This window comes from Sinocyclocheilus grahami, unplaced genomic scaffold (genome assembly GCF_001515645.1).
Source record: "Sinocyclocheilus grahami isolate Dianchi unplaced genomic scaffold, SAMN03320097.WGS_v1.1 scaffold2128.1, whole genome shotgun sequence".
NCBI classification, from domain to species: Eukaryota; Metazoa; Chordata; class Actinopteri; order Cypriniformes; family Cyprinidae; genus Sinocyclocheilus; species Sinocyclocheilus grahami.
In genome coordinates, this window is record NW_015507307.1 from 64,446 (window position 1) to 72,226 (window position 7,781).

Below are 7,781 nucleotides of genomic sequence, written 5' to 3' on the forward strand. Positions count from 1 at the left end.
CCCCAAACTTAACCTGTTTGATGACTGTCCTGGCCTGAACACACCTACATTTAAAGATTCAGTTTTTGTCATAGCGCCACCTGTTGGCAACAGGAAGTGGCATGTTTAACACTGTGCTGCACTATTAGCAACACAGTAAAATATGCCATTGTGTGCTAAACATGCTAGAAATATGCTCAAACATGCTAGCAACACTTAGCTAAGTGCTAAAGCATGCTGACTAAAGCCGCCCGCGGTGAGCCCGGGTGCGAGGGCCTGATCATCGCTGCTTGCAGCTTTAATTGATTTTATAATTTATTTAATTTCTTCTCTTCCTAATGGGAGTGTAGTACGTCTCTCTCTCTCTCTCTCTCTCTCTCTCTCTCTCTCGCTGGTTTTATTGGCGGGTCGCAAGTCATTACTCTAGAGCAGTGGTTCCCAAACCTGTCCTGGGGGACCCCTGCCCTGCACATTTTGTATGTCTCCCTAATCAGACACACCCAATTTAGTTCTTGCAGTCTCTACTAACGAGCTAATGAGTGGAATCAGGTGTGTTAGATAAGGGAGACATACAAAAGGTGCAGGGCAGGGGGGCCTCCAGGACAGGTTTGGGAACCACTAGGACTTTTGCACCCATTCAAGCCAGGGAATGATCACCCCCTGCTGGCCAGTCTAAAACCAGCTCCAGCAGCAAGCTAGTTTTTCACAACGGCCTACCAGCCATCAGAATGTGCTACCAGCTTCAAAAAGAAATCAAAAAGTCAAATTCGTAATTGAGGTGGGGAATTCATGACAACAGAATGAAGCTTTTGCTGTTTTTTCTTCTTTCAGTGATGCTGTGAAATGATCACTATAGCATGGGTGCTACCATATTTTTAAAATGTTTGGGAACCACTGAATAACAGTATGACAGAGAAAAAACACTTTTAAAATGAACAAATAAACATAAAGACGTTTCTTTAAAAAGGATGCACAATGAAACTGAGGCAAACGACAATGCTGGTAGTCTGATTTAAAGGTGATGCTGTGATGACGACATTAGGTTATAATCATACACCTACAAAATATGTCTCTTGTTTTCCAATACAGATGCTGCACACTGATTATGTTTTGACTAACATGTCCTTACTTCAGAGAGCAATTGGCAGGGATTCACAAGCATTTGAATTTCCACTACTTCCTGATGGATGAAGGTCTTGCGTATTTCATTATTTTTGTACATTCTAGTCATTTCACCAGTAAACGTGACTTCGGCCGTGAAGGTATTGCGTGTCATTTCAATGGTGCAAGAATGGTTGGGTGGAACCTCTACCTCCATACCCTCAGAGTGCAGGGTTTTCTCAACTACAGACGTAGTGTTAGATCGAGAGCGACTGTAGTCATATTTAAGCCCAAATTTTCCTCCCATACTTGCCATAGTTAGAATTTTACCACAGACTGCTATCTCTGCATTCACTCCAAATGTATGGGTTCTACCTGTTTGGTAAGTAGTTGTTTTGTCAATATTTTGGTTGACAATTTCACTGTATGTTTGGACAGCTTGCAGTTCTTGTTGGAAGCTTGGAAATTTTTAAGCACCTAGGTTTTCTGACGTCACCACACTTGACATGAAATACTCAACAATGTTTAAATGCTGCATTTTAAAGCCAGTGTTTAAGGCGAGGACTTCATTTGTTTCAATAACATATGATCATATCAGTGTCCCCATTATAAAAAATAAAAAAAGTTGTCATCACATATTTCTACGAACGTGTGGAAGCTTTCGATTGGTACATTTCTTCCATTCCATCATCTCAAAGTTATCCTTGTTCACTAAAAACATAATGACATTATAACTAACAACTGAGCTGCTTATACGCTCCTGTAACAATGTTATACATGACATTTCATCTTTGTCAAAGAAGCAAAACTCACATTGTGGCAGAAGATGCAATGTAATACTCTTTTTGTTCATCCTTGACCAGTGTTGGGGGTAACGCATTACAAGTAACGCGAGTTACGTAATCAGATTACTTTTTCAAGTAACTAGTAAAGTAAAACTTTCCCCAACACTGTCCTTGACAGAAACTGCATCCTTCGGCTCTTCTGCTGATGCGACCCATTTCAAGTTGCTGTTGAGATCAGTTGCACTCTGGATGGCATTTTTATCATTTTCTTTTTTGGTTTGAGCAGATTTAAAGGGGAACAGTCGACGAAACCTACGATGGCTCTTTGAAGACAAATCCAAAACAGAAATACAAGGGCTAATGATACCACTATACCACATTTTAAGTAATTCTTTTATAGAAAATAATTTTTTCCTGAAAACAATTGAACTTGCGAATTTTTTAAAACATTTTAAAAACATTTTTTGATGCGTTCAGGCAGTTGTTAAAGGGCATGTAGAGGTAAGTGAGTGAGCATACAAAGTGAGGGTCTATGTACATATACCAACTATTATTAATAGATTTCTATATCTATATCAAATCTTGTCTTTTTTTGTTCAGAAATATTTAGGAATTTCAAAATAGGCAGACAATAAGGAGTTCACAGTACACAGATGTTTGTATGTACTAGTTTACTACCCTAATTTGAATTCAAATTCCTTTTACTTGAGTAAATTCTATGAATTCTATTAAAGCAATGATTTATTTCAAATTTTGAACCTAGTTCTTGATGTTACGTGTTCATTGTATACTACAAATCAAGAACTTAATAAAATGGAAAGCGTTATACTTGACGTCACATTTCGTATCTTGCATCATGTCTTACCTGTGAATGATCACCTGTGAGCTGAAACTGAAGGTCTTCTCTGGTATCTGTCCAGTGCAATGCATTTATGTCCCATCCCTACACTCCTGTATATTCCTGTCCTGATGTAAATGCAACAGCATCACCATACCAGGTCACTTCTCTAAATTGTCATATTATCACTTGAAAAATTATCCTTGTGAAATTTTACTGTCCTATCACTTAACTAGCTGTTATCTCTTAACTTTCTAACCATTAGCAGTATGTCATTGACCATATCACTAACTTTGCCATATTTAGTCTCTTTGTTTAATATTCTCCTTGTACAGTGCTATCATACATTTAAAACAGGAGGTCCACAAGTGTAAGACCTGATAAATTAGTTGACCATTGAAAGAGCTAACAAAAGAGTTCCTACACGTTTTCAACGTAAAAATTACATACTTTTCCAGACTCAAATTTCCATACTTCTCTGTGAACATTTTTCAGACCATATTTCATAGTGTAAAACAAATCAATTAGTAATGATTAAAGGTTCAAATTCACAACATTCTCTCAAAATACTACAGATGTTGTTGTCACAGTACCAAAATGTCAGTAGTCTGTACCAATACCAGTATAATTTCATGGTTCTCGGTACATACAAAAACTATTATTATATATAATAACTATTTAACTATTTGAAATTAAAAAAGGCAATTATTAATGCTAATAATAATAATATATACATTAAAACAGCATGTAACCTTAACCATTTTTCAATTAAGTAAACATCGCTTTAAAAAGGTTAAATGAAAAGTTAGCAATTAAATAAACAAGGAAAATTGTTATATAGAATATGTGGCAAATATATTAGTCTCCGTTTACTCCAAGATCAATTTTGACATCAGAGTCGCATTTTGGATTCAGTCCTGCATTTAAATATTTTGCACTCTTGTGAAAACTCCCCTTCTAATAAATAAATCTCTCTACACTGCACGATAAATCACTTATTTGCATAATGTTTACATTTTGTTGGTTACAATGAAAAGACACGAGCGTGCAACACTCTAAAGCCCTGTAGAATTTACGTTTAGACCAACAATGTCACAAATGCACATTGTTCACTGCAGTGTTGGGTGTAATGCATTACAAAGTAATTAATTACTGTAATTTAATTACATTTCTCTTGAAAAAGTAAAGGATTACTCTTGATTTGTTTGTAATTCAATTACAGTTACTTCTGATGTAATTGCATTAAATAAATAAGCAGTTTCAAGTCTATCCTTGTATTGTTCAACTGGTCGAGGATATGGGATTTAGAAATGAGTAATAAGTAATGCTTTTTAGAGAGGAATTACTACAGTAATCTAATTACACTGCTTAAGATGTAATTAGTAGCTAGTAATTAATTACAGTTTTAGAGTAACTTACCCAACAAAGGTCAACTGTTGCTGATTTTTGAACCTCCAGCATGCATTGCAACGTTACTTTGTGCTGTTTGCTGACTTTGACTTCATCCACAGAAGAATGTAGGTCGTACAGGTTTGCAGCGACATGAGGGTGAGTAAATGATAGAATTTTCATTTTGTGGTGAACTATCCCTTTAAAATCCTCTCAGTTGCAGTTGCAGTGATGTAGTGGACACAATTATTTAAACCCAAAGAAAGAATATATTTTTAGGCAAAATAATGTTTTGTGTACTCATATTGTATGCTGAACTGGAAACCAATGTAGTGAGCTTAAGACTGGTATTTTGTCACCCCAGTCAGAAGCCTGGCTGATTCATCTTGTAGTTTGTAGCCAGGTAAGAGATGATTAATTAATTCCAATATACTGACAATTACAATAATCCAGCCTTGATGTAATAACTGGATGAATTTCCCCTTTCATTATTTTTTACAAGAAAGACATGATTTTACTTTGGCTAAAGATCTCAAATGGACGAAACTAGACTTAACCAGACCATTAACTTGTTTATCAAGCTTTATTTCACTGTCAAAGACAAGACCCAGGTTATTTACACTTGATTTCACATACACTCTAAAAATGCTGGGTTAAAAAGGGACAAACCCAGCTATTGGGTTGTTTTGAACCCAACCGCTGGGTCAAAACAATCCAATAGCTGGGTTTGTCCCTTTTTAACCCAGCATTTTTAAGAGTGTACACTCTAAAAAATGCTGGGTTAAATGCAACCCAGTGCTGGGGAAATATGGACAAACCCAGCAAATGGGTTGTTTTGACCCAGCGGTTGGGTTAAATGTTTAAACCAACCTTCAGGATAGTAAACCTTACAAAGACCTGAGATGACTGAACACCGGAGAAAAGATGATACAAACCCCTCAGAGGACCTCAGATGATGCCAACCTTGAAACAACATAAACTACCAAATTTTGCTACAAGTTTGATTGCAACATATAATCATTGCTGTTAATAGTGTTCATCGTCTGTTTGATTATGTCATTAACTGCATTTTACCATACATTTCTCATCAATTTGACAGTCGCCACTGACAAGTTACTACTAAATGTATTGTAGAAATGTAATTTCCTGTAAAGCTGCTTTGCAACGATTTGTATCGTGAAAAGCGCTATACAAATAAACTTGAATTGAATTGAATTAACCCAACCGCTGGGTCAAAACAACCCAATTGCTGGGTTTGTCCATATTTTACCCAGCACTGGGTTTTATTTAACCCAGCATTGTTTAGTGTACTAACTGAACTGTTTTAAACTTGACATAGTGAAAAGTTGTTGATAGTGAAAGATTCTGAAAAACAGCAAAATACGACAAAACCAAAGACAACAGCCAAAGATTTCAGTCCACAGTAAATCTGCAGACCAACAACTAACAGATATGAAACATAGAAAAAATACTGTGTTTGTGGTTTTATTATAATTTTTCTGCATCACAATAACATCACAATAAACAATAAACATTAAGGTCTTTTGAAAATATCCTTATCTATAGTAAGTAAACTAAATTAAACATTTCAGTTTTATCTTATAATACATGTATTGTATACATATTAGCATACATATATTCACCAAGAATTACTTTCTACCAAACAATAAGTATAAATTTTTTTCCCCCATATATCATATATCATACATATATTATACATATATCAGTGTGTAGGTCATACATTTCTAATATGTGACGTGTTTCCTGATATATCTGTATAATATATATATATATATATATATATATATACTACCCCCTACTAAGGTTGGGAATCGAAAATCGATTCCGATTCCGGAATCGGATACTTGTTGTCAAATTAAAATTTGGATTCCGCCTATCGATTCCTATGCACTTTTTTTCTTCATTTGTGAGGACCGGACCTAGCAACCTGCCAGGACCTTGATCGCTAATCTAAGCGCTCCAAAGTTTGGCTACATTTCTGATCAGAAGCCAAAAAAGCTAAGGATAATATCTGTGATAGCTAAACATGTTGCAAGAGAGGCATCACCACCAACATGACAAAGCACTTTAATTTAATAAATCGTTAAAGATCGTGAACACGATTCAAACACCAATGTGATTCTATTCCTAAATCAAAATGATTTGTCTGTTTCATTCCTCAACCTTTGACGTGTGCGATCAATGTTATGATCACTTGTTGGTTCGTCCATGCCAGCGTACGATCACACCAGTGTGATTTGAACATTTAAATCTGCGTTCACGCTGCCGCTGACCTAAAGGGAGCAGCTGTCATCTGTCATGAATGAAACAGCTTCACAGTCTTTTCAGCCACACAGTGTCATTATTTCTGTTACAAACATTCAAATCACAGAAGTACTGGGATAAAAGTTTATAGTTCAGATATAAACTGTGTGTACGATGTGTATGGTAGCAAGTAAAATAGAGTAAATCACCTTTTGAAAGTAAATTGACACTTCAAATGAAGATTTATCGATTACATTGTTACGCCAGTAGGTGGCGAAAAGGATCTGTTAAAATGCATTTGTCTTTGAATCATACAAGAGATTCGTTCAAGAACGCTGATTCATCCAGTAATGAAACAAGTACATCTTGAATGAGTCATTTAATCATTAATTCATAAATTACATGTGATTTTGTTTAGTTGTCTAATGTTTTTTCTTCAGAATCATGAGAGAACCACAACTTCCATTGTGCGGAAAAAAAGAAAGGAAAAAAAAACTCAATTTATCCAGAATCATGCAGTTCTATTTTGCACACAAACAGCTATTAAAGAGTCCAGTTTTTATGTAGCCTGTTGATTTTTGTTCAGCTCCAATAAATGGTTTCCAAGAAAAAGACACAGGATAAATGTTTGATATTTTGTTATCATATATATATATATACATATTTAGTCATTTAGCAGACGCTTTTATCCAAAGCGACTTACAAATGAGGACAATGAGGAGGAACAGCTGCTCATATACCAGATGTCTTTACCAAAATGCACCATTGTAATTTAGCTTGTGATTTCCACTTTATTCTGATACAGTTAATAGGCCTCTTTCTTGCAGCCTGGCATGCAATAATATTCCATAAATAGCAGAACCATTTCTGGCTTCTGAACAATGCTATTGTGCTGCAAAGGGATCGAGGATCTATTTGCAAAACAGCTGTAATGGTACCTGCGCTTGCTGGCAACAAATTTTACATTTCATTTTGTTTGAAGTTGGTAAACAGCCCTGGGTTTGGATAAGAAAACAGGGCCAGTTATAATACATTACCATGGTGCATTATGACAGTGTGCCTCACAGCATTTAAATTGTGCCAATGCACATACCATATGTTGCTTCTCAATGATTATAAATCTTGTTTAAGCTCACAACCATGAGCAATCCACTTGGGTGAAAAAAATGAATTAAGAATCCCATGTTCAATCAACATTATCCTTGTTTTTTATGTCGGCAAAAATGATTAATCCTCATTTCAGTCCCTTTGGTTGATGCAAAAGATTAAGGCTCTCGTGTTCATGATTATTTAATGTAAATGAATGATTTCAGGCTTAGTTCATAAAAAAAGTATTAAATCTATTTGTATTGCTTTTTTGCATATATATATATATATATATATATATATATATATATATATATATAGGTGCATCTCTAAAAATA

At 35.3% G+C, this 7,781-nt stretch overlaps 1 pseudogene; it reads right to left on the minus strand.

Moving 5' to 3' along the window:
• Nucleotides 1-1,093: 1,093 nt before the first annotated feature.
• Nucleotides 1,094-2,795, minus strand: LOC107574143 (natterin-3-like; annotated as a pseudogene).
• Between the last annotated feature and the right edge of the window lie 4,986 nt (nt 2,796-7,781).